Here is a 25,754-nt window from a genome sequence, read left to right on the forward strand (position 1 = left end):
AGCAGGACAGCTCTGTCCACAGAGCGCAGTTTATTAATCCAGACACAGCCCTAGAGGCCAGAACGTCAGCAAAGCACACATTGTGATATACAGGGCATATGTCAGTAAAAGTGACATTTGCAAGGACAGGGCTGCAGAACACAGGGACACTCCATTTCAAACTAAGTAGAATTTGTAAGTGGAAAACAATAATGAGAATGACATACAAAATAGCTCCCAATCTTTCAGCTGTTCTAATGGAATCTGGCAAAAAGTGCTGAGATAAGTTGTTCAATATTTTATTAAAAAGGCTGCACTTCAATATTTAAATAGTAATATACTATATTATAAAGTATATTTTAAAAAAATCTAAGAAAACCTGAAGACCAAAAAGAGCCAGACTGAGTTCAGGGATTTTGGTTAAGAGAAGAAAGTGAGGCACTATAAATCTCTTCAAAAAGCCCCCCAAATAAATTAAACCCAAAACCTACAAAAAAAATAAAAAGCTATAAGGCTGGATAAAAGAGTTATTCTAAGTTAGTTGGTAGAACTGGCACTCAGATAATGCAATGATGATCAAAGGTTATATAAATGGGACAATTGCTATGTACATATGACAAAGATTTCATTTTGATCATGAGTTCATACATCAAGTGGCAAGTTTAAAAAGTCACTGTGTACAGCACATGCACTGTTTATATAAAGTGACACTGTTACGGGAGCAGCAAAGCAGACATAATGTTCCATTAATGGACAGAAAAGGTTATCCATGCATTTGTACCCAGAAGTCAAGGTCACAAATTTTCCAGAAATACAAAGGATATCTGTTCTTTACAGGGGAGGATGGAGATGGGGCAAGGATGTAAAATTGCCTTCTGTTTTGGGGTTTTTTCTACATCTATTATCAACAATGTCTATTTTCACATGCGAAAACTGCTGTTTATTACACTAAAACTAAAGTACATGCACTAAACCATGTCCCACTGGCCAAACTTGATATCTGTAGATCCTGGGCTCAACACTACCACTTTGTTCCTTTAACTATTGATCATGGACACAAGGCTAACCAGGCAATGTGTAGACTGCGCAGGACATATGGTATGGCAGGCCGATTGTCATGTCTAGTGCTAAGCAGAAACAGTTACTGGACCAGTGATTTTAAGTTGTCCACATTTTATTTTAAAATTTTGAAGGGAGGTCGATAATGAAGGTTTAATAAATTACTTCAGTCTAGAGAAAAACCTCATTTCAGACACAAATGCTCAAGAGGAAACAAGGGGTAAGGGGAGAAGAAATCTTTCCCAAGCTTTTGTGGGAATGGAAACAAAGGAAAGTTTAAATTACTAACAAAACTAGACATAAAGGTTGAAGAACAAATGAGTTAATGGAAAACAAATTAACCTTCCAAAGTAATAGCCCTCCAACCCAGAGTCAGAAGAACAAATAAGGAGAAAACTTAAGGAGCAATTTTGCTGTGGAAAAGATTGTGTCTTCAGACCAGTCACTAACTAAAAATCAACACCCAAAATATTCAGAATGTGTTTGGGAAAAGAAAGCAAAATAGAGGCATCCAAAGTAATCTAGCATGAAGTTTCCAAACAAAGAAGACTCTGTGTGTGTGATATCAGCTTCTTCAGTTATCTCTACCCAGGCAAAAGCTGTTGACCATATAAAGGCCAATTCCTGAAAACACAGATGACTAGTTCTTCTGCACAAAAATCACCAACACAAAAAGCCAAACCACACACATCTGTAACAACATAAACACAGGTAATACTAATTGGAGAATTTAATTGAAAGCATGTTAAGAAAAACAAAAATATTTTTAAAATCAGTCTTCAAACTTTTGGGACAATAAAGCAATGTAGTGGTACTAAAATGTTTTCGGTTTTAAAAAGCTCAGACAACTCATGACAAGTTCTTACTTCATCCTTTCTGTCTTTATCTGTAAGCTCATCCAGACAGGCAAAGCAAAGCAGAGTTAGAGTAGAAAATTTGTCTACTCCCATTTTTAAGAGGTTTGATTGTTTGTTTTCCCAGAAACTAAGTAATCCCTCTGGGGAATTTCCACAGAGTAAAATTTCCCAAAATCTTGTTTTGGTCAGAAGTCCCATAACTGAATAAGTAGAAACAACTTTGTCACAGAACATGTGATAGAGTTACATGTGTTTGGACCATCAGGACTCAAATGATAAAAAATTAAATTGAAAATGGGCTAATCCACTGTGGAAACCGTAGACATGGCACATCCAGAAGCCAGGATGTTTTTTGCTTTAATACACGTGTGTAATATCTAGAAGCATTCAGAATTTGAGGCATAGATGTTTCAAAAATAGATACAGTGCATGTTTGAGATGTGAATGTATGAAATCAACAGTCTTTCCTGGCATTCTGTAGATAGCAAAGCTCTTAGCCTGGAGGCAAAAGAATACAAAATTATTTCGGAATTTCCCTGAAAAGCTTGGAAAAGTTTCATGGCAACAAAGTCCTGTAGTGAGCTAGAGCCCTTTAAAATTGGTTAGAAAATACTAGAGCAGTTATTTTATGTGGATAATCTTTGTTCCATAGCCAGGCCTGTATCCAGGTTTGGAGTATGCCCCCAGGCATGCTCTAACCCAGTACCTAATGACACCAGGAGAGCCTCCAAGAATCCCATGGTATCATGAGCAGCATCAAAGCCAACAGAAATAAGCGAGCCATGGGCTGTTACACTAGTTAGGAAGAGACTGAGAGCAAAGAATTTTAATGATATCTATTTCAATAACCAATATAGTGCTATACAGCATATATGACAATTAATGTTCTGGTATTTCAAAGGATCAAATCATACAACCATGCAAATGAAGTACCATATTTTGTGTCATGCAAGAATATTACCTATTAAGGGATAACTACTTCTCTTTAAGAATCTATACTGAAGCAGCTAAATTCTCCTCCTGATACTGTTTTAAGAAAACATAGTAAGATGCAAACAAAATCCTGCTGCAGACTAGAGTGATTTAAACAAAGATAAATGCCTCTTCTCAGATTTGCAGAAATTATTTTTCAGTGGCTAATAAATTTCCTCTGGGGCTTCATTTCTCTGGTTTGTCCATACATCTCCATTAGCTATATGGTCACAAGACTGACATGCTACTGCTGAATTTTAGTAGGTGTGTGTAACCATTCCTTCAGAAGGGCACTTTTCATAAAAGAAAAATTTTATCTTCTCTGTTTGATTCTCATTCTGCCATTCACAAAAAATTCTGTCCTTAGCATATTTTGTCTTTAATTAAAAGACTATATCAGTAAACTAGCAAACCTGATTTCCCTACCTAATAAGTTTTTATAAGCAATGTATTTCATTTAAAATTTCCTTCTTAAGTCAGGTCAGCCCATATATCTGGGTCAAAAGTTGAGAGCTTTTTTGGGAGTTAAAAATCCCAGCTCTCATAGAATAAGATCTTGATATTTCAGGCCAAAGCACTTAATTGTACTCTAAGTTTAATTATCTAGAAGACTTATCTCTAGATTTTTCCTAAATCTATTGCCATTCTTTTCACCTGTGCCTCATGTTTAAGAGTCAAACTCTCAGAAGCAGGTTCTTAATTAGGTGGTGGGGAAAAGTGAGACTTTCTGTATAAGAACCTGAGAATTCCTATTCATTGTTCTGTATTGAGTATCTGACTCTGAAGGCAATACTTAAAGAAGATAAAACTCTACCTGATAAGGTTGCTGGTGGAATAGATCAGATAAATCACTTGACCTGAAATACTGCCCTAGACGCTGTCTCCAGTGCAGAAAGAAAATTGTTCATGACTAAACTGTTGATAGTTTAGTAGAAACTCAGAGGAGACCCTTCATAAAGAGTGCTACTGCATGGACTGAAGGGAGTAAACCTCAATCAAGTCAAATTTCCTATTTTGGTATTACTCAAACATATTTACACATATGAGGGTAGTGAAAATTTTCACAGTAAAAGAAAGGGAAAATTGGCCTTTGATGTCTAAATTTGTTTGCCTTATCCTGCAAGTAATACCATTATGTGACCCGCTTATTAATCTGATAATATAAACTTAGAGAAAGCATTATAAATTTACAAAAACATTGAGTCCACTGAAATGCTTCACTGAAATGTTTACAGAATAGGACAATGGTATGAAATTTTTCTGAAAAAATAAAAACCAATAAAAAAAAATTTCCCTTAGGAAAGAGGAAGAAATTAGTGTTACCCATAGCACATTAAGCAGCACCAGGTCTGCGCTCCTTGCTTATAGTTACTTTTTGAAATGAACATGAAATCCTCCTTGCTCAAGCCAGCAGTCCTTGCAAAACCGTGACATTGTTTTCCTATATCCAGCTTATGAGACACGGCTCTTGATTGCAGGAGGGCAGGGGAAGAGCAGCGCCCATCTCCAGGCGCCACACTACAGTGACCATGACCAAAAGTGGTGAATCTCAGCAGCACTCAGGCACTTGCACTGGGCAGGGATGGAACAGAGCGGAAAAGCAGAAGGTAATATGGAGTTGTGTCTCTGAGGTGATTTGGATGAAGTTGCTGAACAGCTACCAAGAGAGATTTTTGTTCCCAATTCATCACCTGGAGCATCTGGTCTTAAAGACTTCACAGAGTGGAAGTCAAGTAAATGGAGAAATGGCATTTGGCAGGGACATAATGGCCAGGGCAGCCTTGAAGGAAATAAATCATAACCTGAGACTCCACTTAGATTAATTCTAAGCACTTCACACAAATTCTGCAGCATGGTACTCACAGTCGATGTTGCTTTCCCAGGGTATTGGCTTCCTGATTTTTCTACCCAATTAAGCATCCCCTGCTTATAAACCAGGATAGTTACACAAACTTCTGGCTTTTTTTTTTTTAAACCAATGGTTCGTTTTGATAAAAGAGGCAGAAATGTAGTTTTGGGATTTCACAAACTAGGTTTTCTCTCTCTTGCTTGTAAGTTATCAAGAGAAATTCCATCTAGAAGGACTACTTCTGGGCAATCTTGCCCATTCTTGGATAAAAGCCTGATCGTAAGAAACAGGGCTAAGAATTCTCAACAAATTCAATCCTATTAAGTTTTAGTGGTCTAAATACCTAATTCCCCTTAGTCATCATTGACTTCATTTTCTTTTTGAAAAGTAATATTTTTAGTGCATTTTAAGTTAGCAGCTGTTAGTAAAAAGCACTTTGAATTAAACAGTGGGAATTTGAATATGCTTCCCAAAAAACCTTTAACAGGGTCATCACCCTACATTAGAGGATAAGTGTGCAACTGCACACACTTGCCTCACAGTGTTTATAAGATTGATTGAGCGCTATTTTTGTCAAGAAAATTGATTAAGCCTATTCAAAAGGCAGAATCTCCCTCAATATGGACTAATTCAATAAAATGTACATAATCAGAAATCTAGAGGGACAAAATTCCAAACACGATTAAGCAGAGCTTGCCATGAACTTGAGTTAGAGAGGCAGAGTTGATAAGTTCCTTAGAAAAGCAATAAGCAACACTTTCACACCAATTCTTTCATCTGAGAGCACCCATTTCCTTGCAGCAAGAACTACTCTGCAAATAATAGTAGCCTGTCTGAGCAAAACCATCTCATCCCTCAATCTCAGACTGGCCGCTTTTCATGGTCTGGATGATGCAGTTTTGCAGCTCCTCTTTGAAGGAAATGTCAATCCTGCTTTTGCTGCAAAAATCATTCAGTAACAAAACAGAATATCATGCTTTTAAAAAAATAAGAAAAAAGCAGAGTTAAGCCTGTTGCTATCTGCTGTTTGCCTTTGGGTTAGTTTTAGGGCAGCTTTCCTTTTAGACAGCTTCAGGTTACAAAGTCCAACAACAGCTATTAAATGTGGAGAAATGGATACAACCTTTGACTTAGTGAGTCCCTAAACCACAGATTGCTGAAAGCAATTGATGGAGTGGGAAAAGCTTCATTTTATTCCTGCCTACTCTCATATTCTTTCCCTAAACCTTAAGAACTGGAAGCCCTCCAATCCACAAGAAGTTTGGCCTGCTAAAGTGAGATATATACACCTTTGATGTCTTCTTTCACTCTCATATTTCTTAATTCAAGTATTTTATGCTATCAATCATGGCAATGCAATAAAATCATTTTTCAAGGTAATGTATAAGGAAAGTTAGTGGTAAAGCTCTACACTAATGAACCATTTCTGCAGCATATTTTCAAAGCAACACCTTTCAAATCTCAGTTTCTTGTATTTTTTCAGCCAGAAATTTAATACCTTTTTCCCTAAATGCAGCAAAGGGTTTCCTTTATTGTATATAGGTTGCTCAGGTGGAAAAAAATACCTATGTGGAAATTAGCTGTTACAATAGCTTTTTTTTAGGCATTAAACCCCAACCTTCCCCCCCAAAAAAAACCAAAAAAAAAAAAAAAAACAAAAAACATTAACTTTATACTTTTCTCTGGGGCTCATCACTACAGAGTATTGTCCTTGAGAGTACTGATGATCATTTACATAAAACCAGTCCACACCCTCAGGTAAGATAAGATAGGCAAGTCACTTTAGAAAAGTACTGTTTCAAAGACACATTACCAAGCAAACAAGAAAACTAAAGAGTCTTCAAAGAACCCATTGCTTTTAAAAACAAAATCCTCCATTCCCCTCCCTAAATATATGGCAACCTTTGGACTACAAATCTTCAGATGGGTTGGTTTTTTTGTTTGTTTGTTTTTTTTTTTTTTTTGTGCAAAAAATATATCTGTATAACTGGAAAATGTTGAAGATTTCTCTTGGGCAGTTTAAGTTCCTGCATGTTTCAACTGTTAGTCGTATATTCCTAGCAGAAGCATAGGAGTTCCAGCAGGGGCAATCCCAGTTGTAGCCAAGACAATATCTGAGCTATTTTACTTTGTTGATAAGCCAGCTCCCAAGAAATGACTTGATGTAAGGCACAGACTCTGTCTGAAGAACAGCTTCAGAAAGGATTTTTGCATACTCTATAAATTAAATTTGGGGAAAAAATCTTACCACTCAAGGAATTAAGCAAATATTTGTCAGCATGCAGGTTGGAAATATTTCTTTGCAATTCCATTTGTATTAGACTGTTTAATGGCTTGTATGACATAAAATTAGCTACGTCTTGAGCACAATGTCCAGAATCAAATCCAAATTTACAGACTAAAAGAAACTGAGCCTGTTCTTCAGTTTAACTGCAGTCACTCTCAAGGAAAACTACCCATTATGTGTTTCTATACCCTCTAACACCTGAAATAGATAAAGACTTCTGGAACAAATACATATCTATAAAGAGCATGTGTGCTTTCTTCCTGGAATAAGATGTTTAGCAATGCATAGACAGGATTAAAACTGGCTGCATTTTTCTACTTCTGACTTCTACTTTTTGGCTTTAACAAGAAATCCAAAATAAAACCAATAAGAAGTAATATAAGATAAATTATGAAGCCCAGATTATTTGGGGCAAGCAACAAAAATCCATCCCTTGCCAGAACCTTTGCAGGTTTGAGATTTCCACATTTCCAAAAGAAAACTAGCTCTTGGTAAAAATTACACAGAAGAAATTATATCCCATTGGGAAGGGAACTCAAGAGTGAATTGGAGGCAGTGAAAAGAAGGAGCCCTTGTTTCAAGAGGGTCCATTCAGCAGGCCTGAGCTGCAACACTTCTGCCCTGGCTCACAGAACACTGGCTGTTATGGGACACCTTTCCAGGTAAGTCGAGTCCAAGTCAGGCTCTTTCCCATGAACCTGTATCAAGAGGATGAAGCCTTGTGTTGGGAAGTTTTTTCTTTTTATGAACAGAAGAGGACTGCTGGGAGACATTCCTTGAGCTTTTATTGCAGCATCAGCCTCATTACAGTGTTGAGAAAATAGAAAGACTGCAAAAGCCTAAGAAGCACCTTGCATCTCTGAGTTTCAGCTGAATCCCTTCTCCAGGGGATGAGAAACAGCTGCCATCAGTCTAGCAGGAGCAGAGCAACCTTGTTGAAGGACCATTAAGCTTGGGCAACTGTGTGCTACAAAATCCATTCTGTCCAAATCTACAAATTAGGTATGAGGAAAAGATCTGTTATCCTTTAACATCTCACCCCTTCTCACACACTTGCCAATCCCTTCAGTTTATGCCTCAAATCTGCAAGAGTTAAGGACATTAAAAGATGAAAATATTTGACAGATGGTCCCAGAAAGCTCACTGGCAGTCTAGGAGGAACGATGACCCTCTCCTCTCTTCAAGGAGCAGAACAGAGCTACAGCTAAACTTGTATAACAAGATAAAAGATCTTCAGAAGAGCATCTTCCTGAACAGCAAGATACAAATTCCATTACAGACAGCTTTGCTGTCTTCCTTTAATGAGCAAGTAAATCGGTGTCAGTGAAACCCCTCATGACTTCAAATATTAGATAATCTGAAACTCCTCATGATCTCAAATATTAGAAGCTATACAATAAAAATAAAAAAACTCAAAGTCAACTAAAAATCCTTTTCTAGTATGTGCTATGAGCTTGGCTATATCCATTAATTTTGTTCATTCAATTAATAAAAGAAAAGGATTTGTTAAGCTCATCTAAAGCAAAGCAGCAAGCTTGTAGATAATTTTGATGCTGCTGCTGAAGAAAAGTTCAGCTTTTCTGTTCAGCTTTTCAATTATCTTCTATTCATTATACAAACCAATAACCAATAATGTCAAACTGAGCGAGCCATGCCTCTTTGCCACTTTCACTGCCAGTAAATCCCCTCAAATTTAATTGAAATCTTTGTTTTAAACTGAGTATAGCAGGTACAAAACTCACAATTAATCCACTTATTCCTCTTCAAGGAAGAAATTTTTTTTTTTTATGATAGGAATTACCAATTTTTTTTGCTTCAGTCAGGAAAGCATGCAAATTCCCATAGTTACTTCAACTGAAGATTATTACATAATACAGAACAAAATATTTTATGTAAAAAACTATGAAAACACAATTTAAAAGGAAAGGCTTCCAGTGCTCTCCAAATAAAATAAAGAATACAAATGTTACTGGATTTTCTCCTGAACATTTTTCAAGAATGCACTGTTTCTCCTGATAGAAAAAAAAATAGATTTTTCCAGCAAGGACTTGATGATATCAACTTTATTCCTTCCCACCCCCCAGCGATGTCTAGTGAAACACCTGTGGAAACAAACCTTTGCATCAGATTTATTCCAGTCATGTTTGACACCTCTTTAGAATTCAACAGGTAGAAATATCATACTACACATTTACCTATAGGCTTCAAAATAAATTAATAAACAGTTGTGCACCAGACTGTAACCTTCACATTTTGCCAATTTCAGCAAACAGTAAGGATGCCAATCTCTGGGTAACATGATTCCTTACAAAGTTCAAGTATTTCCAGTTTCAAGTAGATAATCTTAAACCTAGATTACTGGAAAATTACTGAAAAAACCTCAAAATATGACAAACTAAGCTCAAAGTCTTGCATCAGCATTTGAGACATGAAAAAAAAACTATTAAAAAAATGCAACTATTACATTTATAGTTACATTTCACAAGTGCCCCTCCTTTCCTCAGCTGTATGCATTCCAAAGTATGACTAATGACACAGTGCACACTTGGTGAGACTCCTGGTGACGCTAAACTGGGAGGTGCTGTTGAGTCCCTGGAGGAACAACATGCCTTGCAGAGGGATACAGAGAGATTTGGACAATCCTTAACAGTAGGAAATTTAACAAGTGCAAATGTTGGATTCTGCACGTGGGACAGCAGCACAGGGCACAGGTATAAATTGGGAGATGAGTGGTGGAGAGCAGCCCTGCAGGAAAGGGTCTGGGAATGCTGGCAGGCAAACCCCATCCTGGGGTGCATCAGACACAGCACCACTAGCCAGTCAGAGGTGACCATCCCACTGCATTCAGCGTTGGTGTGGCCTCACCATGGACACTGTGTCCCTCACTGGGACCCACTACTAAAGAAGAATGTAACGGTCCTTGGATGCATCCAGAGGAGGCAACAAAGCTGTTGACAGGGCTGGAAGGGATGTCCTGGGAGGATCAGTGGAGGACTTTGGGATTGCCTGGTTTGGAGAGCTGGAGGCCAAGGGGCAGCCTCATTGCTCTCTGCAGTTTCGTGAGGAGGGGAAGGGGAGAGAGTAGCTGATAGGACACATGGGCACGGCTCAAATCTGCACCAGGAGAAGTTCAGACTGAACATGAGGAAGAGTCATTTACTGAGAGTGTGGTCAAACACTGGAACAGGTTTTCTAGAGAAGTGGTTGATGCCGCATGCCCATCAGTGCTTAAGAGGCATTGGGAAAATTACTGTAATATTAACTATTATAAATATAATTATTAACTACTATTAGACATAATAACTGCTTTACCTTCTAGTCAGCCCTGAAATGGTCAGGCAGTTGGACTAGTGACCACTGTAGATCTTGTCCAACTGGATCTGTTCTATTAGATCAATTAAAATGTAATTTAATAATTTTTTTAAAAGTCAGCCAGTGATTTAGACGCCAGAAAACACACAAGTTTCCCATGCAGACCTAACTTTGACCCCTGGGTCTGTTCACTAATCAACATGATTAATTTGCATGAACACGTACTGTAGAAGATGAAAGGGATCGTGGTCCTATTGTAGAATGAAGGAAGTAAGGTGGAGCTTTTTTTTTTTAAAGCTATGACATCTTCCTCATTCAGGATTAAATCATTCTGTCTAATTAGTGATTTAGAAAGGAACATGTAACTAAAGGAGAGATCCTCATATTTACAAGGCTCACTCAGCTATTCAGGAAGAGACTGTATCTAACTATAGTGAGCCCCTTGACATATTCAGGATGAGAAAGGAGATCATGAAGCACAGTGAAATGTTAGTCATTCACACACACCTCTCTTTTTCTGAACTTATCTAATCATTTTTTCCTATTTTTCTGCACGCTTTGACCCTCCACACAGTTACCCATTTTTCTTGCCACCTTGCTACTCTGTTTTTTCCTATCTAAGTGTCTTTTTAAAAAAAATCATGTTAAGCAATAAAATCTGCCAGCAAAACAGCAGCCAAGAAAGTCTGAGGGACCAGTGCTGTAGTCAGTGGTGACAGAGGCAAAAGGAAACTGTTGCTTGCTCTTTTCCAGCTACTGCAGAACCACAACAGATGCACCTGAAGGCTTCACCAGAGTAACTGAAGCGGCAGAGAGAAGCTGCTGAGTAACTCTCAGTGGGAGAGGATGCTCTACTGCCTGGTAGTGGCACAAGCTCAACAGATAGGAAGCTCAGCAGTGGTGGTGGCTTGATGCAGAGAACATCCAGTGGAGTTCAGCTAAAGGGTACTCGCCACCACAAAGCAAAAGCAACTCAGAGAGAATGATCTCAAAAGCAGCAAAGTCAGAGGTTTGCAAATAAAATTTTTGAGCATCTTTCAGTTACTGAAATCAAAACTGTTAGATTAGATCCTTAGACAAAAAGCAATGCATGAAAATGAACAAGTTTTACGTGGCCTGCTAGAACAAAACACCCTCGACAAAAGAGAGATTACTTTCGCTTCTATTTAAGATCTTTTTTGTTCAAATCAGGAGTTTCTGGCCTTTCACTGACAGAACACTAGAGTACTGAAAACTGAACCCTCTTTTACTGAGTGGAATAACAAGGACTAATTTGGAAGAATTAAGATAACAAAAATCTCATATATACTCCAATGACACTATGCTAAAAACCAAGCATTTGGCAAATTGGCTAAATGATAATAGGGGCCAAAATATTTCTTTTGAATAGTGTGCAAAAGGAAAGGGTTGGACAATATTAATCTCATTTTTTATTCACAGGCAGCTGGGGGCACTGAGCCAGATCCTCTGTTCACATAAGTTTCAGCAGTGTTGTGGCCAACTACTGTTCTGTGCCATAAAAGTTTCAAGTCTCTGATAAATGGCAGTAAATTAATTATAAGCAGGCCACTATTTTTCATGACCTAATATCCATATTTGCAATAAAGCACAAAGGACTTAAGCACTTATTCACTGCGAATGAATAGTCATGCAAAGGAGGACTCCTGAGTACCTCAGTGTCTCAAAGGTGGACCAAAAAGAGATATATTACAACCCGGATGGTCAAGGAAATAAATTGTTAGTTATGCACTCTCCTTCTGTTAATGTTTCCCATTCTGCTGTTCCAAAAGCAAGCAGATCTCTTTAAGAGCACACCTCCAGCCTTTCACACCTAGCTCTCACACCCTGTACTGCACAGGGTTTGCTTCATAAAGAACCTACCCAATATCAAATGGAGACAACACTGGTTTGACTCCTAAAGCTGATTCAGTAGTCAAACATCAAACCTGACCAGCCTTTAAAATTTCCTCTCCTTATAACACTCTGCAATGCTGGCATGATCTAAACAATATGAGCTTTCCCATTGCTTCTGATCTACACCAGCCTTCGCATCAGTCTTTCATACTGGCCTACCAGACACAATGGTAGTAACGCATCAAGAGCTATACCCAGATCTTGGGTAAAGCTGAGGCTATCATGCTCATTTCCAGCTTTGGAACAAAGGTGGTTTCCTGGCTCAGTTGAAAGCAACACCCTTGAATTTCTAGGTTTAGGGAATTCACAGAAATAAGTCTCAGGTCTAAAACTAGACCAATCCCTAGGTTCCTCCATGGCCATTTTAAATTTAGTTCTGTAAAAGAACTCCATAAGCTTGCAAGGATCCCTGAAGAAATCATCAATATTATTTACCTATACAAAGCATATCTATCAGCAAGTACTTAGAGGTCCAAAGCATATTTTTATTGACAAAGTTAATTTATCTTAGCTTACATGTTCACTAACTAAGATTCCTGTGCAGAGAATTTAGAAAATATTTAGCTGTGAAATTTCCTGCTTGAAATGTACAGTCTAGTAACCTTCAGGAATCCATTAAAAATGTAAGACCCTGGAATTCACAAGCGTCAGGAAAACATTGTCAACTACCATTAAGTCAGTAAAGGTTCTTCAGAGTTAAAAAACTTGAGCTAGATTTCTTGAAATGATCCTGTTGATCTGATGAGATAGGACACCTTCTACAGCCATAAAAAAAAAAAGAGTAATACTTTTTCTACCTTTTATGCAATGCCTTCCTCAAGCACTTTCAAGCAAAAGGAGTTCACCTACAGACTTTTAGTCCAAAGCTTGTGATAAACCTGCTTTGCACAAATCAAGATGTTTGATGCCAATCAAACTAAGGAAATGCTTATGTTCTGTCAGGCCGATAATCACAGCTACAGCACTTTATACTGTTAAATACTAGTGAGAAAATGTCTACTAAAAACAAATACAGGTTTCAGGGGAAGGTAAGAGGTACATTTTAGCTCTAAGAGAGCTTATTTTATTTTTTTCCTAGCAATAGATGGAACAGACTTGATTTTAAGATCTTATTTTTACGCAAACAGCACAAAATCCTAGCAGAGCATTTCACATGGATGTGACAGATTTAGATCCCACAATCACACTAGATACTGCTCTCCTTATTGACTTTAAGGAAAACACTTTTTCTTCCCCACACCTTGGGATCCCCATTTGTAAAACAGAATTATGACATTTGCCTCCATTAATAAATTACTGAGAGCTGTTGACAGAAAAGTACTATGCAAGAATACTGCAACATTTTAAGGAAGAAATTTAAGCAAGTTCTTTTTAAAGTGCAAGCTATATGCATCAGATTTGTTTTAAATACTGATTTTAAAATAACTACCCTTCTTTTCTTGGATTTCAATCTTGTCAAACCATAGTAAAACGAGATTTGGTCACCACTCAGCATTGATATTTCAGCATATACAAGAAACAAAACCCAAATGGAGATTTGGCTTTCCTTATAAAAATAAGTTGCCAAAATTCCCCTGTAAAATTTAACACCACTCACATTAAAAGTTCATTTCCTCTTTTGCCTTCCAGACCCCAGTAGTTATGATCCCTCTAATATTAGATTATGAGGATGGCTATCTCCAGAGACAGATTTATTTCCTACTGAACACATCATCGTTTTCAAACATGAATAACTGTAGCTTGAACACAAAGCCATACAAGACCAAAGAAGGAGCTTATAATAAAACCTGGGTTGAGGAAGGTCCCTTCACATCAGCAAAGCTTACACTAGGTAATAACTAGCTTCATAACCAAATCTCTAAAGCAATGTTCTCATACTGAAAGGCTCTGCATCTCATTACTAGGTCTGGGGTTCATCCATCCATATTCATGAATTGTACCCAAAAAAAAAAAAAAAGAAAAAATAAAGAATCCTGCAGAAAGAAGCCTTTTTAAAGGCTGCTATAGGTGCTAGGTTTTTCTGACAATACTAACAGCATTTACATTGAGTTATGTATTATGTTTCTCCTATCCATGGCATGAAACACCTGCAGACTCCAGCAGCACATCTGGCAGGCTCTCACAAGATCCTGTCTTCAGTATCCAAGTAGCAACGCAGCAGTAAGTCTTTCCAGACACCCACATCTACATGCAAAAATGACCATTTAATAAATGCCATAGAACTTAATAGAAACCCTTTTATTTATGCAGAAATAAATCTAAAAGACAAATAGGACCACAGGTCGCTGCATCACTCCATCCTCCTCAGATCCTGAAGGAAAGCAACCATTATCCTGACTCACTAAAATGGCATAACTCTTGAGAAGAAAGAATAGGGTACAGTTGAGAGTCACTGCTCTCAGAGCCCTGACCTAGACATGAAAAGACACAGTCCTCCTCTCCAAGAAAAATGACCATTTAAAACAAGCTGACAGCAGCCGCAGAAAAATCAAAGCAAAAAAGTTTGAATTTGAAAAGTTGTCAAATAGCCTGTGAACAGGACTTATATAAGTTGCAGACAGCCAGCCCTGAGCTTCAGACATACACATGCAGTGTTTTGTATCGCTGCTCTGAAGTAAGGCTGCTGAGCCAAAGTAAATCTCTCCAATGATAACACTGGAGCTTTGTGGTTTAATCCCCAGGTCCACACTCTCTGGGAGAATTCAAGCTGCGCACTAACAAAATCATGTGCAAAATAGTTTAGAAATATCTTACTGTTTGATCCATAATGAAGTCTACTACTAGTGTGACCTCTAATAAATCAGGCTGCACACAAGTTCCAGCTGGCCCTCAGAGACAGCCATATCTGGTTCCTACACCAGCACAAATCCAATGACTCCAGACACACTTAAAACAGAGTGCAGAATTTGTTCCAGAAAGTTTAGGAATCTGTATCAAGACTGTGACATTTCCAAGATGATTGTTTTCCAGCTACCACCAAGAGACTAGCAATGAGCACTCAGAGGGTAACAAGCTGCTGTGGATAAACTCATCCAGAAATTGTTTCTCAATACACAACTTGTTCTTAAAATATGAACCTTGTTAAGGAAATTAACATAAAGAACAGCTGAAGTGCTTTCCAGATGTTTGCATTAATAAACAGAAAATCCCTTATGGTCTATTAAGGAAAAAAACCAGTATGATATGAATAATTTCCTTTGTTTAAAATGAAAGAAAAAACATTCAAGAACTGTCTAAGTTTAAAATAGGCGCAAAAAAAGGCCAATTTAATCACTTTGAGAGTCCAGACACTGCTGATCTGTATGCACATGAATTTACATATTCATAAAAGCTCAGCAGAAAAGTAAACTCGGGGGAAAAAAATCCCAGCAGAATGGACAGATATAGACACCAAATACATTCAGCATTTTGAAGAACTTCAAAAGAAAAACAAAAGGGAGACCTATGAAAAGCAGAGACTGGCGTTAAAATGTCCCAAATAAAATTTCATCTTCACACACTGAAGATTTTCTCCCAAGTAGACCTGTTTGTTGCCTTCTTTTTTTAAAGTTAAAATGGCTGAGTAATCAAAAAAAAGGAAATATTACATTGTCTTAATCAGAAACTTTCTTGAGATAAAATATTAATAACTGACACTCACTGACATAGGGCCAGACATATGATAATTGCATGAACAACTGCAGCAGCACCCAGGGTCTGCCAAATCCCCAAGCCCTGTGTGAGTTGTTTCTCCTCTTCCTCCTCTCATGAGTCAACCTTTTGCAAAATGAGGAGAATACGCGTTGTCCTTACATTTCTCTATCCTGTGCCTGAAAGCGATGGATCTTACCGGAGGGCTGCCTCCTTTCTTCACCTAGCTAGCACTTTACTCTGCAAGGATTCCTATTAAAACCTCAGGAGGCTTTTCAGCAATTAACACAGTGGGAATGGTAGTAATCAGCCTGCAATGGGGTCCTGCAACAGCCTATTTGCCCACAGGAACACAATGCAATTGCAATCATTAGTAGAAAGCTTTGGAAAAGCTTGAAAGCTTTCCAAGTCACTCATAATGCTGTGATTGTGTGCAGCTCCTGGCTAGGAATCCCTACAAAGCTGCATAGCACCTGAGCTGGCCTGTTAAAGCCTCATGAGGAGCAAACATGAAACACATTAACCTCCAATGCTGCAACAAGTGCCAAGAGGCTCTCGTTGCCTTTAAGAGACCTCATGCAAACCCAAGTTTCCCCATGTCTGTTTTCATCTATATCAGCACTAAAGAAGTTAGCCTCTAACATGTATTTTATCCTCAGCCTTTGTTTGCAAACATCAGATTTTGAACAAGACCTCATCATGTGTTGGGATTTATTTTTCTTTTTTCCTTAGAACCTTCTTAAATCAAGCCCGGAGGAAATACTTGGAAGTGGGGGCAGGGGAGGGGGGTTTAGCACAGATGTACTGAAAATATTTATCTGAAAGTCTTCAATAGTGGAATAACAAGAAAATAGTTGCCTTGTACCTACCAATTCAAAGTTTTGGGAAATAGGAAAGGTATTTTTCAGCTGATTTGAAAGGGAATATAATTCATAATTGTTGCAAAGGGAGGAGAAAAAGATTGTATTTCCCAAAGTCAGGCTTATTGATTAGACTTCTAAGTACATTATAGAGCTAAAAGCTGTATCCAACAGCTTCCACACATTTGCTGACTATGCAGGTCATTTCAGACAGCACTACTTATATCTTTACTATAGAAAGGCCCATTTTCAAGGTCACTGAAACTACTTTTGCTGAACTTTAATACTGCATCTGCACGTGCTAAATCCTGGATATTACACTATTGACTTAAAGAAAAATTACTTTTTCAGCTTGACTACATCACGTTCACTGAAATTTATGTGCTCTGCTTCAGTGTCCTTATTGGAGCTACTCAGCAAGGTAAAAGTTCTGGATGAGTTTTGAAAGCACCTACTTGTACAATCAAGCACAACTTCCCTCATGTGTATTCCAGCTGCTTTTCCATGCCAGGTAAGGAATTATCAGAGCAAAGCTGTTTCACAAGGTCACTCCCAAGCTTGACTCCCCACTATCCCCAAGGACACATAGAGGGACAGGTTTTTACCAGGCAGTGCTACACTTAAAACACAAACGAAGTTTTTATTATTACCTGAGGAACTCGAGTGGCTGGCTCCACCACATTCTGCCTTTGAAGAGAACTGGAACAAATCCACAGGGAACTATAGCTACTCCCTGCATTTCCCCATGTCTGCAGCGTTCACAGGAATAAAGAATAGTCTAACCAGAATCTTTCCACAACACAAACCTCCCTGCCACTGAATACAATTTAAATCTGAGCACCTGAGGATGTCTGCAGGCTATGATTGCTCTGAGAGGCCTCAGCTAAGGCCACCACCTGCACACGCCCTGCCCACTACCCAGGGCTTCATTTAGGCTCAAACACAGCAGCCAGGTCTGGCCTGACTGGTTGTATGTCTGTCTGTCTCCTGCCTGGAAAATAATCTCCCCATCCAGAGCTCTTGATAACTCCAGTCATGGCAACCAGTTCCACCCTGCATGAGTGTAACCCCCTGACTAATTTAGAAGGGGTTGTAAAAAAAGGCTTGTATTCTAACCATTAAAACTCAATCTCTAATCAGCTGAAGTGAAGTGTCACTATCAGTGTCACTGCTTTATGTGAATGCTTGAAGACTGATTGAATCTTTTTTTTTCTTTTTGGTAGCCACCCAGAGTGATTTTTTGAGACCTTTTACTTTAATAATTCTGTCTAGACCTTCATAACAGGGGCTATTATGGACTATGGCAATTATCAGAAATAGAAACATGTGTTCCTCCCTGGAGGAGGTGAGGAAAGATTAAAAAGCTGGCTACGAGGAGAACTTTCAACAAAATTACGCACAGGCTTTTCCTCCATTAACTGCTCCATTCCTGTGAGCTGGTACAATCTCCTGTGGGCAGGTACAATCAGGATTTCTCTTTTCAGCTCCACAGTGTAAACGGTGGGGCAGAAATAGGCTGTGTGTTGACTTGAAAACACTAACTTTGGTCCAGGCACACAACCTGCACAACACTAAATGGTCCTCACTTCTTTCCCTGTTCCCAAGCTCAAGATTGCATTTGCACCTATCCAGTACAGACATTTCCCAGGGCCTAAGATATTTTATATCCCTGGCTGATATATAATACACTGTCAAAAGACAGCAATTTGGCTATTTTGCCTGAAGTCAAGTTGGTTACAAAGATTGCTCTGCTTGAGAAAATTCTTGATGCACCAATTTACTATCTCATTATGTTCCTACTCTTTAGAGATAATACAGTCACATTAAATGCTCATTAATGTTGAGATTAAGAAAAAAAAATAACCCCTCATGCTACATTTTTCTCTCTGTTTCTTCTATAGCTCATGTCCTAAACACTTTGATTTTTATCTCATGTACATACCAACTAATCATCTTTGCTCGAGTAGTAAGGAATACTGAGCAATGTATCTGATAAAGCTTGTTAAACAGATGGGCTTTCCCTTGAGAGATAATACACAGAAACACTTACTTTATGAAATGTACCTTTTTTAATAAGAAAAAAAGGATGGAAGAGGAGCAGGGACAGTGTTAGGGACAGCATTATGAATTAGTGATCAGCCATGCGCCTAATTTTCCAACAGAATTGAGACTAATAGCGCCACAGGGGCCACAAACTTAATTTCTTTGTGGCTTTTGTGTGGAGACCGGGGAAGAAACTATAGTAGGTTGATCTGAGTTTGGAAGGGAGATATATTTGAGAAAAACTCTGCATACATATGCTTATAGCTTACATAGCTTACATAGTTTCTCTTCTTCATGCCAAGCAACTTTGTCAAATTCTTCCCCTCATTTCCAATGTACCAATCAATCTTTCCTGGTAAATACCAAGCATTGTTTCAAAATTTTATGTACTGGAGGTGCTGCTTCATGTATACCTGGTTGAGATCCTTAAAATCCTTAATTCGGCACAGCACAAACACATTTAACTTTAGCTGCAGGAAGTGTAATTGGCATTATCTTTAGGATATTTTGGAGACAGTGTGTGAGGGAGGTGTGGTAAAGAAAAGCCATTTGCACAGTTCCTAGTTGCTTTGAACTGCATTGGGTTGAGAAATCAAAAAATTATTATGTAGAAAAGCATAACCATCAGGTTTAAATAGAACAACATCAAAACTCCAGTATGAACTCTAATAGATTTAAAATAGATCATTGCCATCCCAGAATTTATTTTTTGTCTACCAAATGACTGCCTACAAAATGAATTATTCATACAAAGAGGAATAAAACAGTGTAAACATAACCGTCTATCCAAAGAGCACTCAAACACATGAAAAACTTCAGCATGAAGTATTGAACAGTTTCATTTTCCAAAGTCTTCATTTTGGAGGGAAAAAATCCCCCATCACCTAATCAGACAGCAAGCTCACTGCTATTGAATGATGAAGTGCTGGAGTTAAGCTCTCACAGTATTTGCTTATAAAAGCCTGGGGACAAGGAAGAGAGGAGAGGAAATGATGGGGAAAAGTCTCCTCTGGGCTACATAGCAGAAGCATCTGCCATAGTAATAGAAGTTCATATTTGTAACAACAATTGCTGCCCAAGATTGGCACAGAGAAGCAAGTAGTTTATCACGCTGCCCTTACCAGTTTGGTATTTCACAGCAGCAGAAGATGCAAGCAGAGTAAACAAGCACTAAAGAGCCAGATTCTTCTGGAACCACATATCAGTGTCCTTCCAGAATAACTCAAGATGATCTCCAGCCAGGTGCAATGTAGCAGGAAGGGAAATGTGGCCCCTGTCAGCAAGAACAGACATACAAATAGTTTTATCTTAGCTGCAGTCTGGCTCATGTTATGGAAGAAGGGTTCATGGACAGGTCTAAGGACATCCACTCTGAGTCTTTTCAGGCACAGTATATTTTATAGTAGGCCACAGACACAAATAAGGCAAACAGGGAGATTAGAAAGCAAGTTATCTGTTTGGCACAGATTTTCATTGGTGTGAGGCCCTGAGGAGCAGCAAGGATTTGCCACAATAGGCTGCTGACAGCTTTTCTTCTGCAGTATATTGTCCTGGCTCAATAGCACAAGGTCAGACCAAATGCCGTTTTTCCGCCTTTCTGCTTCTCCTGGGGAGCAATTGCTTAGAAAAATATCCCTTTACTTGACAGGTTTGTAACACAAACAAAAAAATCCATCCTCGTTGTGGTTATTGAACTGACTTCTTAGGAATCAAACAGTGTAAGACTAATAGTGTCATAGAGCCACCAACCACACCAGTGTAAACTTAAATGCGCATGAGTGATAACTGAGTGGGGACAGCCTGGTACAATAAACAAATAAAACCTCTCTTTTTTTCATCTTATACAGACACTTCCTTTTACAATTAGCAATTAATTCCTTCTCCATGCAGAAAGTAAGCCGAAATAACTAACTCTAAGAATTTCATTCACACACCCGTGTATGCAAAACCTCAAGTCATCCTGCAGAACAACAACTACAGCGATTGTGATGGAAAGGGAGACAGTTGCTTGGACATTTTAAAACTGTTGACAAATTACAGCTATGTTTGTTCACTCTCAAGATGAGTACTTTAAGGTTGACACTTTTGTGTATACAAGAAAAGGGGATAATGTGGGGGAGGTACTGACACACTAAGGCTAAGAAAGAACACCACTACATCAAAATTGTCCCTATAGACATAGCAATCCCCCTTTTAGGATACATCTGGGAAAAAAAGAGATAAAGAAATTTCACAGAGGTCTTCCCCAATGCTCTGGTCTCGTACTCAAGAGGAAGATCCAACCCACAATGCTGTCTGCTCCATACAAGATGTCTCCTGATCAAGCAGCCATGCCCTCAGCATGGCTGTCAGTATGTCTGGGCATCACGGCTTCACAAAACATCACAAATCAACTGTGTTCAAATACAGTGAATTTCCTGAGACCTCCAGAACAAACCCCGGGCTATAATCCCACAAGTACATAAATTACCCATAAGGCAAATTATATGTGCTTTACTTATACACCACCAAGCAAAAACATCAATTTGGCCATTATTATAAGTGTCCTATATCTGTTTAAGCATTATTATTAGCAGACTGACAGAGAAGGTTAGATAGTGTATCTGGAGCAGCAGTCCACTTTTCCTGAAGGCCTGGCTTGCCTCCCCAAAAAAAGCCTTTGTAGTCCATCATGATTTATGTGGTGTTGATGAGCAAGGCTGTTCTCACTGAAGCTGTAGAGCTTAAACAGAGCAGCTGATCTCCTGAAGGACACCCACCCAAGCCAACTTTGCAGTTCATGCTGCCCCACCAGTGCTCATGTGCAATCTGGGCAGGGTCAGCTCCATTGTCTTCCCAGCCTTGTCCTGAAACCACAGGGAGGTTTGGGAGGATAAGGGATGCTTGCCTACACCTCAGCCACAATTGGCCCTGGACCCTTCAGGCTCAGTCTAGCAGATCAAGCAAAGCCTGCAGGGGAGGTGGAATGGCAGCAGCACTCCTTGAGAGACAGGGAAGCAGCAGAGGCAAGAGCCAGGGTGCAGGAGGAGGGATTTGGGGCACACCACACTGCCGTACCACACCATGGGCGCTGCCCACAAACAGCCAGTTGGGAGCCCATGGTGGTGGTCATCTACATAATCTACAGTCCCAGAGGTGTTTTTCCTGAGGAGGCTTGTCTTCAGTTTTAAATTAGATTTGTAATAGAATAGAAATTGTTAAAGGGACTTCTGCCACATCTTGTCTCCTTAAGGAGGGTCCACATGGTCTATTATATCCTACTGTATTTTCCAGGATGCAAAATGAAGTTAATTAAGGAAAGATGAAAGTTAGCCTCTTTACATGCATTTAAAATTGCCTCTGTGACAGAGCTTCTGCTATTGGCACTCAATGTCAATAACAGCATTAGGACATGAATATAAAAACATCATCTTTGCAAATGCATGTCAGCTTTGCTTCTCTTCTTGTTTTCTTATATTAATGACAAACATGCTGCAGATGCTCTTTCAGAGATAAACATGCAAACACTATTGTTATTTCCCCATGAAAGCAAGGGTACAGACAATTTATGACTATTCATGAATTTTTATTAGATAAAGAGGGCTGTCTGTATGAAATTGGCTGATCTACATTTTTGTTTTTTAATGTCACCATAATGCTACTATTCCTAAATGTTTTACAAGCTGTTTACAGAAAGCAAAGTTCAAGCCCATAGTGTAATCTAGCACTTAGCTTGGTCAAATTTAGAGGAAAGTAATGCATGCAATCTAGTTATAGTGAAATGAAAATAAAAACTGAGTGCAAAGTGGTCAATATAAACCTACGTGAAAGATTTTAATAGATGTACTCATATTTACTTGATTCAAATTATTCAAACAAATATTATCAGTTTACTTACATTAAAAGTATTTAGAGGTTTACATTGGGTGTATATTGATCTCTGGTCTTCATAAACAACAGAAAATGCAGGAAAGTAAGGGCACTATGCAGTGGGAGTATATGGCTGTATTTAATCTCTTCCTGGTATGAGAAGAAAAAAGGAATCTAGGAAGCTGGCCAAAATACACGTCCATCACAAATACTCTGCTAACACGCTTTCAATTATGCATTCTCAAAGGGATCAGAAGGTCCTAATTACAAGAATGAAGAATAAACCTGAGCAAAACACCACTGAGGGTGGCAGCTCAGCCTCTGTTTCTGAGAGATGCTGACCCTCATGCTCAGGGGAACAGCAAATGCTCAGCACAGCTAGCTGCTGGGCCTTCAGTGAACAGGGTTTCTTTTCCTGGTATTTTTCTGGGGTCCAGAAAATTTAACAGGTTTTGGATACATATTACTGGTTTGCACAAGGATACCCTCAGAAATACCCCGTCTCAGACTCCTGATAGTGCTGTATTTGGAAATGTGAGAGTATCTCATACCTATTCCATTTTTGGGAGGCATTATGGCCAAGCAAGGCTTCATGGAGAATTAGTGCTTCAAATAATAGTCTTCAGAGGTCCCAGGCAATAAAAATAAGGAAAAGGGGCCTTAAAAGAATGAGATTTTTTGCACCACCTGGTCCAAACCAAGCACAGATAAGATGCCCCAAACCATGGCCCATTTTCTACAGCACCATCATTCCCATGCTGCACTGGCACAGACAGCATGAACACCAGGGTCAGAGAATTCACCACTGAAATCACCCAGGGTGAACTGGCAGCTCCTGTAAGAGCCAAGTTGCTCCTACAAAACTCAGTCACAAAATTAATCAGTTCGAAACTTACTCCCCACTCCAACACAACCACCTCTGACTAAAAAAATGAGCTTCAGCAGGGCCATAAGGTCTGAAAGAAGTGCACACTGACATCTAGTATTTCCACTGGCACTTAAGAGTAGATATTGGCATCCCCAAATAAATCTATCCTAAGTCAATGATCATCAGCTGCAGTTATCCAGTTCCCCAGTTCTGCTTTATACTTATTTGTAAGCAACCCATGTCCCTGTTAGAATTTCTAGCTCATTCCACTCTCTTCTCCCCTCCTCCCATTTTTTATTTTGGGTCTGCAGATGTTTTCACAGACAGGGAAAATTTTATTCTATTCTTCCTCTAGATGACCTTCCACAATTCTAGCTTATCAGATGGTGTGCACACTTACATACCAAAAGGAAGCATGCAAATGTAGATCTTGTTTTAAATACTAATTAAATGTGTTACAATAACTCTGAAAGTTTTAAGGTCTATCTTGAATAATTTCAAAGCAACTTTAAGCTGTACCTGACTACTTCCAAAAACTACCAGCATAATGCATTCAGGTTATCATCTTCACTTCATAACCACTGATTTACACTGGGATTGCAAGTGGTAGGAAAGGACAATGGGAACATTAACTCCTCATTGCACAAAGCTTTCCATAAATCAAAATCTATTCTTGTTCACATAATAGAAACTATTTTAATTAAATGAAATGGAATGGAGGAGTCTGTAAGTTAATAAGAGACTCCAGCCTAATGAAGAAGAATTCAGCCTGAAAGGTTAAATTGGAATTTCTTCAGTCAAGATGGAAATCCACAAAGTTAGGCCATGACTTTACAGTGTCAGCTGATGTTGGTCATTGACAAATACAATAACAGCAAGAAACAAAGTATCAGAATAAAAACTATAATTAAAAAGAAGATTTTCTGTTACCATTGAAAACTTGTCATGTTTTTCATTAGGGCACTGATCTTTGGGTAGAGGTGTTGAGCAACAAGTCTCAGCAGCAAAAAATTCTAAGGATAGTGGTGATGGCAATGGAGTGGCATGAGGGGCAGTCCCTTGCAAGCACTAAATTACCTCTGAAGCAGGATTTTTTTTATTCCTATGCAAAGAAAGCCTTCCAGCATGCCTCAGCTAAGCCAAAAAACTTCTCAAGACACCAAGCTTTGATTGCAGTTACCTATGACAATCAATATTGCTTGGATTTTGTCAGCCTGTCACAAAGGCAAGCTCAGTCTCACTCACCTTAGCAGCAGCAGGGCAGAAAATCACCAGTTTCCCCATGCCCCTGGCTCCTGCAGAAAGAACAGAGGAGCAGGAGGAAAGGAACAGGTCTCTAGCCAAGAGGAGAGCAAAAACCACTGCAGAAAACAGGGGAAATTATGAAATCCAGCTCTGACATGCCCAAAGAACACATGGTAAGATTTTGTGGTAAGCAGTAAGTAGCAATAAATATATTTTCTTCACTGTCTTCTTGTATCAGAGTATGCTGTCTGGGGATAATAGCAAAACCTCATGCTTACTTGGTCCCTTTCTGTCTCCACTTTTCAATTGTCCAGTTGTTTAAGACCAGAAATAGTCCAATTTCACAACCATTAAGCCAGTTTCATCGCCACTGCATGAAACAATAGGATTCGGTTCTAATTAATTAATTATTATAATAAATTATAAAATAGTTTGAATTATTGATTATCCAGATACAAATACTCCAGATGCAAAAAGTATCTGACAGCAGTGAAGGTTTGCTTGCACAGAAAGGAGTTATAAGTGAATCCAGAATAATTATTGCCAGACCACAGTCCTTCATTTTGGAATAAAACTGAGAGGCCCATGCCTGAAGTTATCTAGAAATCCAGTCAGAACTCTGAACCCAATCACTTTCATCCTCTGAATTAGCTCTATAGTGAAGACAAGGTTGTATAGTTAAACTGTAACTCAAGGAAGGCAGGAAAAAGTGGCAAAATTACCTCTAAAGGAATTACTATGGACTTCTTTTTTGGTTGTGTTTTTGTACTTAGGATAGCATTAATCTAACTACCTATAATTCTCATAATAAGCATTTCATCAGCTAATCTCATCCCCCAACACTTCTCTGTCCCCTTTCCGGAAGGCTGGGTTCCTCTTTTCTCTTACCTGACAAGCATCTTTGTACACTCCATTAGATTCAGTGTCAATGGAGCCTGGTTCAAATTCCACACACCTGAGTCAGTCACCTTCAAACAGTTACACGATGGCTCATTGCACCTAAAAATCAGTACAAAGTCTGCAGCAGAAA

Source organism: Geospiza fortis, unplaced genomic scaffold (assembly GCF_000277835.1).
Source record: "Geospiza fortis unplaced genomic scaffold, GeoFor_1.0 scaffold231, whole genome shotgun sequence".
Taxonomy (NCBI): domain Eukaryota; kingdom Metazoa; phylum Chordata; class Aves; order Passeriformes; family Thraupidae; genus Geospiza; species Geospiza fortis.